Genomic DNA, 12,559 nt, shown 5'->3' with positions numbered 1-12,559 from the left:
CAAGCACGTTGTCGACTAAGCAAAGCAATTCCTTAAAATGGGCGCAAGGAATTCTTAAACTGGAAAGAGGGAAACATCGCCAGATGAACTGCCATCTTCCAAAAGGGATCAAAGATCGTTTTCCTTAAGAAATTAGGATCAGTCGACCCAAGCACGTTGTCGACTAAGCAAAGCAATTCCTTAAAATGGGCGCAAGGAATTCTTAAAGCTGGAAAGATCGCCGGATGAACTGCCATCTTCCAAAAGGGATCTTTGATCGTTTGCCTCAGTGGCAAAAAACAAATCCGCCGGACCTAATGCAATTATTCCAGCGGAGTTACAAGCAGTGACTGACAGGATTATCCCTTGGTTTTCGGCGATATATACAGGATGTATCAACTTAGAATATATTCCAGGAAAGTGGAGAGAAACAAAAGTCATTTTCATACCCAAAGCGGGAAAAGCCTCTCACTAAAGTGCGAAGGATTTCCGGCCAATCAGCTTATCGTCATTCCTACTTAAGATTCTGGAGAGGATGATAGCTATTTATCTTAGAACTAGCGTCGATTCAAGTTTGCTCTCGAAACGATAGCATACATACTCGAAGGGCAGGTCTACTGAGACCGCATTGCTTTATTGAAAGCTCACTATCTGTCAATGCATACACAATCGTGGCGTTTCTAGACATCGAAAGGGCATTCAATAACGTCCATCCGAGCTCGATATTAAATGGACTGACTGACTAACTTCTAATGAAGAGACGTATTTCAGCCACACCAGGACAAGCAAACATACAAGGATATGTGAACAGAGGCACTTCCCAAGAGTTCTTTCACCTCTTCTTTGGAATGTTGTTATAAACAACCTTCTGGTTTCCCTAGAAAAAGAAAAAATAAAAGTGGTGGCATACGCAGTTGATGTGGCTCTAGCAGTCAGGGGAAAATTCCCATCCACAATCAGAGATATAACTTCGCACAAGTAGTTGTTATTAGTGTAGGTCGGATTTTATTGCAAATGGGCCATATCGGTCCACTTTTACGTATAGCCCCCATATAATCCGATCTTGCTGAAATTTGGTACATGTTGGTATATGGTCTCTAATAACCATTCAAAAATTGGTCCACATCGGTCCATAACTATATATAGCCCCCGTATAAACCGATCGCCAGATTTGGCTTGCCGAGCCTCAAAGAGAAACAAATTTCACCCGATCCGGCTGAAATTTGGCACATGGTTTTGGTATATGGTCTCTAACAACCATGCAAAAGTTGGTCCACATCGCTCCATAATTATATATAGCCCCCATATAAACCGATCCCCAGATTTGGCTTGCCGAGCCTCAAAGAGAAACAAATTTCACCCGATCCGGCTGAAATTTGGTACATGGTTTTGGTATATTGTTTCTAACAACCATGCAAAAGTTGGTCCACATCGCTCCATAATTATATACAGCCCCCATATAAACCAATCCCCAGATTTGGCTTGCGGAGCCTCAAAGAGAAACAAATTTCATCCGATCCGGCTGAAATTTGGTACATGATGTTGATATATGGTCTCTAACAACCATGCTAAAATTGGTCCATATCGGTCTATAGTTATATATAGCCGATCTCCAATCACACAAAAATTGGTCCATATCGGTTCATAATCATGGTTGCCACTCGAGCCAAAAATTATCTACCAAAATTTTATTTCTGTAGAAAATTTTGTCAACATTTTATTTCTATAGAAAATTTTGTCAATATTTTATTTCTATAGATCCCCAGATTTGGATTGCGGAGCCTCAAAGAGAAGCAAATTTTATCCGATCCGATTGAAATTGGGAGCATGGTGTTAGTATATGGCCGCTAACAACCATACCAAAATTGGTCCATATCAGTCTATAGTTATATATAGCCGATCTCCAATCACACAAAAATTGGTCCATATCGGTTCATAATCATGGTTGCCACTCGAGCCAAAAATGATCTACCAAAATTTTATTTCTGTAGAAAATTTTGTCAACATTTTATTTCTATAGAAAATTTTGTCAATATTTTATTTCTATAGAATGGTGTTAAAATTTTATTTCTATAGAAAATTTTGTTAAAATTTCTTTTCTATAGAAAATTTTGTCAAAATTTTATTTCTTTAGAAAATTTTGTCAAAATATTATTTCTATAGAAAATTTTGTGAAAATTTTATTTCTATAGAAAATTTTGTTAAAATTTTATTTCTATGGAAAGTTTTGTTAAAATTTTATTTCTATATGATTTAATATATACCACGTATGGATTTACTTACAATTTAGAAGACGGGGTTAGCAGGTTTCAAGATACCTTGTCATCGGCAAGCGTTACCGCAACTCAAGTAATTCGGTTGTTGATGGCAGTGTTTAGAAGAAGTTTCTACGCAATCCATGGTGCAGGGTACATAACCTTCGGCCTGGCCGAACTTACGGCCGTATATACTTGTTTAGTTTATAATATCGGACTACATTGTGTCATGTTTAGAGAAAAACATAATATTAAGAAATGCATCATCTATGCTAAGCAAAATTCGCATTCATAATATAAGGACATGAAATCTTTGGCCTAACGACAATATTTTTTTCCAATGTAAGCATTTTTGTATTCACCCAATATATGTATATGTGTCTGTTTTAAGGTGCATACACTGAAAGAAGAGTTTTCTTTTGTGAGGAATGGAATTTTAGCCAAGCAAAAATTTTTCGCTTTATAAGAAAGTGGAAATTCGTTTATCTAAAATTTCATTCCAGAGGAAAGTATTTTTTCCTTTGGATGCACCGGGGATCTAGAATTTCGTGGTATGTATCTTTTTCCCATTTTCCCATTAACGAATGACTTCTCCTATTCCCATCTCTCGCTAAACACTTTCAGGAAATTTCAAATGATACATTGCACTAAAAAAGCGTAATGAAAACAATATCCTTACATCCACGACCAAGAGATAATAGAAAGGAGAGAGGGACAGACAGACAGACAGACATAGCAAAAACTAAATCAACAAACAAAAGAAGACTTTCAACTCTACTCTTTTTCGAAAGTAAAACAAAAAACTAAAAGGATAACACTTAATAAATCCTTTTGATAAACATCTAAAAAATATTGAAACTATTATGAAAGTTGGCATCACAACAATATCATCATCTTATGGATACCATAGAACGTTTAAAAACTTGCGGCAACAGATGCAATTCTTGCAGTTACTACAAAAGTACAATACTTTGTTGGAGGGAAAGGCGAGGGAAACAGCAATGGATTTTTTCTGATTTGTTTTCCTCAACTATTGCCGTAGTCCATTTTTAAGTGGCTATTATCATGGGACTTAACTTTATAACTAATTGCTCACTTATTACCGGCCATATTGTTGAAGGGGCTTAAAGTGCAAATAATTACTGAAGGATAAGATAAAAAGGACACTATGCTTTTGCATAATTGGCAAAGATTATTATTTCATGTTTTTTTATATAAGAAAAGGAGGTGCTACATATTTTTATATATAATGGTAAATATGGCTTCTAAAGGTCACATTAACTTAAATTGAGGAATTTTGAATAGGAATATGATTATACGTCCGCAAGTTCACCCAGGCCGAATCTTGTGTATCCTTCACCGTGTATAGCATACAAAGTTCTGCTAAAGATTGTAATTATTAGTTAGAGGGCATATACTGACATCAAGTACCAAATTCAAACCGGATCGTAAAAAATAGGTTCCATCGTGAAGCTCAAGAAGTCATAACTTATGGGGGTTTCATATAATTATGGACCCAAATGAGCAAATTTTTGCTTGGTTATTAGAGAGCATATACTGACATCAAGTACGAATTTAAAATCGGATCGTAAGAAATAGGTCCCTTCATGAGGATCAAGAAGTCACATCTGGAAATCGATTTATGTCGGGTCTATATAATTTATGGACCCATTTTCCGTTGTTTTCAAAAGGTATCGCCATCTTGTAGGAAGCTTAAGAAATTAAATCTAGGTATCGGTTTATTTGGGGGTATATCTACACAGAAAAAAATTGCACGAAAATTTTTCCAATTAAAGTCTCATTTGAGTTTTAAAAAAATATTCAATTAACAATTTAATTGATTCAACAAATTTTTAATTGAAATTTAATGAATTTAATTCACGTACCAAAAATATGTTACCATATGTCCATACAAATTCGTCCATATGCTCCATAATTACATATACACATTTTTTTTTTTTGATTCAATCACAAAATTAATTGATCCAATTAATTTTTTAATTGAAATGTCTTCACCACGACCAGGAATATACAGTGAAACCCTCTAGAAGTGGATATCCACGGCTTCCTAAATATTTGCAAGGTGTTCACTTATTGGACCTTAATTTTAGTGTGATAGTATTCCTGGGGCGGTTTTCACCGCATATACTTTATGGGGTCTGAGATCAATATTTCGATGCCTTCCTCTCCTATCCCCTGTCCTATGGTGGAGTGTATGAAAAAGTGTGTGTTTGTGCCAACCATTGAAAATACGTATAAATAATGTGGAAGTGAGCTTCTAGGAAAAAATGGAAAAAGAGTCATAACGAACTATGTTCAAGAAGCGTTTTTCTCCTTCGATGGCTATCATCAATTGTCCCGAAAACGCGTGCCACTGAGAATAATGTGGCCAAAAACTACGTCTGGCTGTAACGTGGATCCGGCAGCTCTCAGCGAACATGCTGTGAAGAAAGTGACCACTATCTTATAGACAGGAAATGTCACGACCACCTATTTCCTAAAACTAACAACTTGTGATCCTCATGGAGAATCTATAGAAGGGTAAAACGATTATGTGGTTGTACAGTTCCAAACTTTTGGGGCTGAATTGAAGAAAAATCAGCTCATATATCCCGTCTCACTATGTTCAAAGTCGGCTATAGACTACTGAAAGGCTGAAAAATTTGGACCACCACTGATCCAATATATCACCACTAATCCAAAATATCTTTAGGTCAAACACTTATCCGGCCCAAATATATATAAATTATCTGATAAGAGCGAAATTCCATTATTTACTGTATTAGTATGTGAGTAAACGTTTTAAAAACACTCCCTGGGAGTCGAGGGCGTGGTTCACATCCCAGAGTCTGTCCTATAGCAGGTCCCTACAAAAGGATATTTGCGAAAATCTTATATCAATATAGATATCTTAACAGATGTAACATCTTTAGGCATTCCTTCATTAATTTTTTTCTGATTCAATCACAAAATTAATTGATCGAATTAATTTTTTAATTGAAATGTCTTCACTCACAGAAATGATAGTATCAATTAAAAAGTTAATTGAAAGCCACTTAAAAAATTAAGTGATCCAATTAGAATATTAATTGATATTATTAATTTTTATGATTGATTTTTGTTTCAATTAAAAATTAAATTAAATTAAAAATTAAATTAAATTAAAAATTAAATTAATTAAATTTTTAATTGAATATTGTTTAAAACTCAATTAAGACTTTAATTGGAATTTTTTTTTGTGATTTTTTTTTCTCTGTTATACCATATTTATTTAAAGCATTACACCAAAATGTCACTTAAATAAAATATTTTTATTACGCAATGAGCTAAGACCACCTTCGTTAGTATCCATGGAATACAAAGCAATTCTACCATACAACTACGCCAATGGCGTATGTCCTCTTTTCGAGCCACATGCGAATGGTAGCGCCTTTTTTGTCAGAATTGATTATTTTATTATCCTTTGCTGGACATTATGCCGCTTTTCTCTTCAATGCACCATAAATTACGATAGATGTACTGCCATAGGTAATCCCGAAATACATGCGAATCCATGTATACTACTCCCCAAGTCCCCCAACCCCATAGTATTTTTGGTATCCACGTAACTCAGAGTATCTTTTACATTTTCTCAAATATTGTGTCAGTATTGAAGCCTCATTATCCTTGGTGGTTCTTCATTATCCTTATTTGCATTGCATTCACGCTATGCCTTCATTGATGCAGACTACTTTACTCCTTAATGAATGAATCGAAGAGAGAAAAAATTAAAAATATGAAATGAAAGTGTTAACTACGGATTTATTGAATGCATGCAGCCCATCACATCCTTGGTGCTTTTTATTTCTTTACCTTTATTTTTATGCCACTGGCGTAATGAGAAATGTGGAACAATTAAACAACAGTTGAAAATTTTGTCACAATACGAGTATCGTGTTATTTTTTTATAGAATAAAATTGACAAAATTTCTATATACAATTTTCTCCAAATTTTATTTCTATTACAAGTTTTGCCAGAATTTTAGTTTTACAGAAAATTTTGTCAAAATTTCATTTCAATATAAAATTTTGTCAAAATTTTATTTCTATAGAAAGTTTTGCCAAAATTTTGTTTTTATAGAAAAGTTTGTCAAAATATTGATTCTATAGAAAATTTCCTATAGAATTTTGATTTCTATAGAAAATTTTCTCAAAATTTTATTACTGTAGGAAATTTTCTAAAAATTTTATTTCCATTAAAAATTTTGTTAAATTTTATTTCTATAGAAAATTTAGTCACAATTTTATTTCAATAGAAAATTTTGTCAAAATTTTATTTCTATAGAAAATTTTAACAACATTTCATTTTTGTAGACAATTTTGTCAAAATTTTATTTCTATAGAAAATTTTGTCAAAATTTTATTTCTATTGAAATTTTGTCAAAATTTTATTTCTATTCAAATTTTTCTCAAAATTTTATATTAATAGAAAATTTTGTCAAATTTTATGTCAATAGAAAAATGTTCTCAAAAGTTTATTTCTAACAAAAATTATTTCAAAATTTCATTTCAATATAAAATTTTGTCAAAATTTTATTTCAATAGAAAAGTTTGTCAAAATTTTATTTCTATAGGAAATTATCTAAAAATTTTATTTCTATAGCAAATTTTCTCAAAATTTTATTTCTATAGAAAATTTTGTCAAAATTTTGTTTCTATAGAAAATTTTCGTAAATTTTTTTTCTATAGAAAATTTTCTCAAAATTTTATTTCTATAGCAATTTTGTTTTAAATTTATAAAGAAAATTTGTGCAAAATTTTTTTTCTTTAGCAAATTTTTCCAATTTTTTTTTCTATAGAAAATTTTGTACATTTTTTTCTATAGAAGATTTTGTAATTTTTTTTTTCTATAGAAAATTTTGTCAAAATTTTATTTCTATAGAAAATTTTTGCAAAATTTTATTTCTATAGAAAAATTTTATTTCTATAGAATCTTATTTCTATAGAAAATTTTGTCAATATTTTGTTTCTATAGAAAATTTTCGTAAAAATTTTATTTCTATGTTGTCTAAATATTATTTCTATAGACAATTTCTTTAAAAGTTTATTTCTATAGAAAATTTTTTAAAAAATTTATTTATACATAAAATTTCGCTATAGTTTTTTATTTGTATTGTGCCAATTATTCTAAAGAGATAGATGCATAACTTCTGGCAGTTTTGGGCATTACTTAGAAACCATATGCAATTCTAATATCAAGTACTTTGTTAGGTTTAAGATCTTATTCCCGACTTTTAACCTAATCTTATTTAGGGCATTAATGACGCAAGATATTTTCTAAAATAGCATTATTAGTTTTCCACAGAATTCATATATTTGTTTTCCTCTATAGATAAGCTTAATTCAAAAAAAAATCTCAAAATAGAAATTTCCAATAAGTCATGTGTGATTTGAATGCAAAAAACAGACAGAATATTTAACTCGGCTAATTGAAATTTCGTTCGAAAATAAATTGCATAAAATTCAGCAATTTCATCAACAATGAAAAATCACAAAACAACATCTGCAGCATATTTGCAAACAGTCAATAATTTATTCTTTCATTCAGTATTGGCATCAATAGTAATTTAAACAGCAAAAAAAAAACAATTGGAAAAATGCGTAAAATAAGAATAGCATCAGAAGAACAAAATCAAGCAGAAATGCGAACAATCAAAGCAAAGAAAAAAATTAAACAAAAAACAACGAGAGACATTAAGGCGATTTTAATTTTAAACGCATTACAATTCAATTACCAATGCCAATTAGTATGGCATTCGTGTTGAATGCCAACTGTTGAAAGACTGCAATTCTACCAAAATAGCATTACACCAAAATGTTTCGCAGAAAAAAGGGGTGGAGTTGTTCAGGGCACCGGCATCACTACAGCATAACATCAAGCTGAAATGACAACCTAATATTACCAGATATTGCTTGGTGAAATGTTTGTCCTATGCTAATATATGTTATTTGGAAAGATGTACCCAATGAGTCACAAATAGTGAATCAAGGTTAGCATATAAACCACAGTCAAATTTAATTAAATCTTACATAATAAATATAAATCAATTTTAATTTTAGTTTTAAATTTATTTTTTTTTTTTCATTTAAAGAATTAAATTTAATTTTTTAATATTATTTCTTTTAATTGTATTTAATTCAATATTAAATTTATGTTTTAAATTTTAATTTAAGTTTATCTCATTCTCATTATCTACTAAATTAAATTATTTTATTTTTTATTGTTTTAGTTAAAAATTTAAGTGTATCTAATTTAAATCAATATTAAATTTAAGTTCAGCATAAATTCAATTCATATTTATGTTTACGTTTTAAATTTTATATTAATTTTCCCTTTTATTTCAATTTAATTTATTCTCATTTACATTAGTTTATTAAAATTGTAATTTATGAATTTAGGTACTAAATTAAATGATTTTATTTGTTATTATTTTATTTATTATTTTAGTGTATTTAATTTAATCCAATACTAAATTTAAGTTTAGCATAAATCAATTTTAAATTTATATTTACGTTTTAAATTTTTGTTTCATACCATTTAATTTAATTTTTAATTTAGTATCATTTACATTAATTTAAACTAATAAATTTATATACTAAATTAAATTATATATATTTTTTTAAATTATTTCTTTTAATTGTATTTAATTCACTATTAAATTTATGTTTAGTATAAATTCAATATACATTTATGTTTACGTTTTACATTTTAATTTAATTTCTTTTTTGATTTAATATAATTTTTATCTCATTTTCTTTAGTTTATTGAAATTAAAATTAATGAATTTATGTACTAAATTAAATTATTTTATTTAAAAAAATTTTTTAGTTAGTAGTTTGATTGTTTAATTTAATTTAATTATATATTGTTAAATTTGTTTAATATTATTTCTTTCGATTCTATTTAATTTAATTCACTATTAAACTTTAGTATAAAATCAATCTCAAATTATGTTTACATTTTAAATTTTAATTTAATTTCTCTTTTTATTTAGTACAATTTTTAATTTAATTTAATTCAATTTAAATTTATGTTTACGTTGTACATTTTAATTTAATTTCTCTTTTGATTTAATATAATTTTTTTTATCTCATTTATTTCAGTCTATTGAAATTTAAATTAAATTATTTTAATATTTTTATACCCTCCACCATAGGATGGGGGGTATATTAACTTTGTCATTCCGTTTGTAACACATCGAAATATTGCTCTAAGACTCCATAAAGTATATATATTCTGGGTCGTGGTGAAATTCTGAGTCCATCTAAGCATGTCCGTCTGTTGAAATCACGCTAACTTCCGAACGAAACAAGCTATCGACTTGAAACTTGGCACAAGTAGTTGTTATTGATGTATGTCGGATGGTCGAAACGGGTCCACTTTTACGTATAGCCCCCATATAAACGGACCCCCAAATTTGGCTTGCGATTGCTCTAAGAGAAGCAAATTTCATCCGATGCGGCTGTAATTTGGTACATGGTGTTAGTATATGGTCTTTAATGACCATGCAAAAATTGGTCCACATTGGTCCATAATTATATATAGCCCCCATATAAAGCGATCCCCAGATTTGGATTGCGGAGGCTCAAAGAGAAACAAATTTCATCCGATCCGGCCGAAATTTGGTACATGGTGTTAGTATATGGTCTCTAACAACCATGCAAAAATTGGTCCATATCGGTTCAGAATAATATATATAGCCGTCATATAAACCGAAACCCAGATTTGACTTCCGGAGCCTCTTAGACGAGCAAAATTCATCCGATCCGTTTGAAATTTGGTACGTAGTATTAGTATATGGTCTCTAACAACCGTGCCAGAATTGGTCCATATCAGTCCATAATTATATATAGCCCCCATATAAACCGATCCCCCGATTTGGCTTGCGGAGCCTCAAAGAGAAGCAAATTTAATCCAATCCTGCTGAAATTTGGTACATGGTGTTAGTATATGGTCTCTAATGACCATGATAAAATTGGTCCACATCGGTCCATAATTATATATAGGCCCCATATAAAGCGATCCCCAGATTTGGATTGCGGAGAAGCAAATTTCATTCCATCCGGCTGAAATTTCGTACATGGTGTTGGTATATGGTCTCTACCAACCATGCAAAAATTGGTCCACATCGGTCCATAATTATATAGAACCCATATAAACCGATCCCCCGATTTGGCTTGCGGAGCCTCTAAGAGAAGCAAATTTTATCCGATCTGGCTGAAATTTGGTACAAGGTGTTGGTATATGGTCTCTAACAACGATGCACAAATTGGTCTACATCTGTCCATAATTATATATAGCCCCCATATAAAGCGATCCCCAGATTTGGATTGCGGAGCCTCAAAGAGAAGCAAATTTCATCCGATCCGGCTGAAATTTGGTACATGGTTTTGGTATATGGTCTCTAACAACCATGGAAAAATTGGTCCACATAGGTTCATAATTATATATAGCCCATATATAAACCGATCCCCAGATTTGGCTTGCGGAGGCTCAAAGAGAAACAAATTTCATCCGATCCGGCTGAAATTTGGAACATGGTGTTGGTATATGGTCTCTAACAACCATGCTAAAATTAGTCCACATCGGTCCATAATTATATATAGCCCATATATAAACCGATCCCCAGATTTGGCTTGCGGAGGCTCAAAGAGAAACAAATTTCATCCGATCCGGCTGAAATTTGGGACATGGTGTTGGTATATGGTCTCTAACAACCATGCACAAATTGGTCTACATCTGTCCATAATTATATATAGCCCCCATATAAAGCGATCCCCAGATTTGGATTGCGGAGCCTCAAAGAGAAGCAAATTTCATCCGATCCGGCTGAAATTTGGTACATGGTGTTGGTATATGGTCTCTAACAACCATGCAAAAATTGGTCCACATCGGTTCATAATTATATATTGCCCCCATATAAACCGATCCCTATATTAGGCTTGCGAAGCTCAAAGAGAAACAAATTTCATCCGATCCTGTTGAAATTTGGTACATGATGTCGGTATATGGTCTCTAACAACCATGCTAAAATTGGTCCATATCGGTTCATAATTATATATAGCCTCCAGATAAACCGATACCCAGATTTGACTTCCGGAGCTTCTTAGACTAGCAAAATTCATCCGATCCGGTTGAAATTGGGTACGTAGTGTTAGTATATGGTCTCTAACAACCGTGCCAGAATTGGTCCATATCGGTCCATAATTATATATAGCCCCCATATACACCGTTTTCCAGATTTCTCCGGAGCCTCTTGGAGGAGCAAAATTCATCCGATCCGGTTCAAATTTGGAACGTGGTGTTAGTATGTGGCCGCTAACAACCATACCAAAATTGGTCCATATCGGTCTATAGTTATATATAGCCGATCCCCAATCACACAAAAATTTGTCCATATCGGTTCATAATCATGGTTGCCACTCGAGCCAAAAATAATCTACCAAAATTGTATTTCTATAGACAATTTTGTCAAAATTTTATTTCTATAAAAAATTTGGCAAAATTTTTTTCCCATACACACAAAGAAAATTTCATTAAAAATCAGCCAATGAAAAATTGTTATTGATATAACGAAACATTTTCATCAATACAATGAAAATATTCGTTAATAGTACGAAACGTTACTTTAACTTGCAGTAAATTCGTTATATTTCGTTAATATAACGAAACTTTTTCTATTAGTGTAGAAAATTCTGTCCAAATTTTATTTCTATAGAAAATTTTGTTAAAATTTTATTTCTATAGAAAATTTTGTTAAAATTTTATTTCTATAGAAAATTTTGTTAAAATTTTATTTCTATAGAAAATTTTGTCAAAACTTTATTTCTAGAGAAAATTTTGTCAAAATTTTGTTTCTATAGAAAATTTTGTCAAAATTTTATTTCTATGGAAAATTTTGTTAAAATTTTATTTCTATAGAAAATTTTGTTAAAATTTTATTTCTATAGAAAATTTTGTTAATTTAATATATACCACGTATGGATTTACTTACAATTTAGAAGACGGTGTTAGGAGGTTTAAGACACCTTGCCATCGACAAGCGTTACCGTAACCCAAGTAATTCGATTGTGGATGGCAGTGTTTAGAAGAAGTTTCTACGCAATCTATGGTGGAGGGTACATAAGCTTCGGCCTGGCCGAACTTACGGCCGTATATACTTGTTTTAGTTAGTATTTTAATTTCTTTTAGTTAGTATTAAATTTAAGTTTACCATAAATTCAATATAAATTTATGTTAAAGTTTTAAATTTAGAATTAATTTAATTTAATTTAGTTTACTTAAA

The 12,559-nt window shown here is 30.9% G+C and overlaps 1 protein-coding gene across 2 annotated transcripts in view; it reads left to right on the top strand.

The window, feature by feature from the left end:
- NetA (Netrin-A) overlaps positions 1–12,559 on the top strand; it is a 426,376-nt gene that overhangs the window by 398,567 nt on the left and 15,250 nt on the right. The gene's annotated exons all lie outside the window — the stretch shown is intronic.

This window comes from Haematobia irritans, chromosome 3 (genome assembly GCF_050003625.1).
Source record: "Haematobia irritans isolate KBUSLIRL chromosome 3, ASM5000362v1, whole genome shotgun sequence".
In the NCBI taxonomy this organism is placed as follows: Eukaryota; Metazoa; Arthropoda; class Insecta; order Diptera; family Muscidae; genus Haematobia; species Haematobia irritans.
The sequence above is the reverse complement of the archived record's forward strand: the minus strand, read 5'-3'. Positions and strand labels throughout refer to the sequence as shown.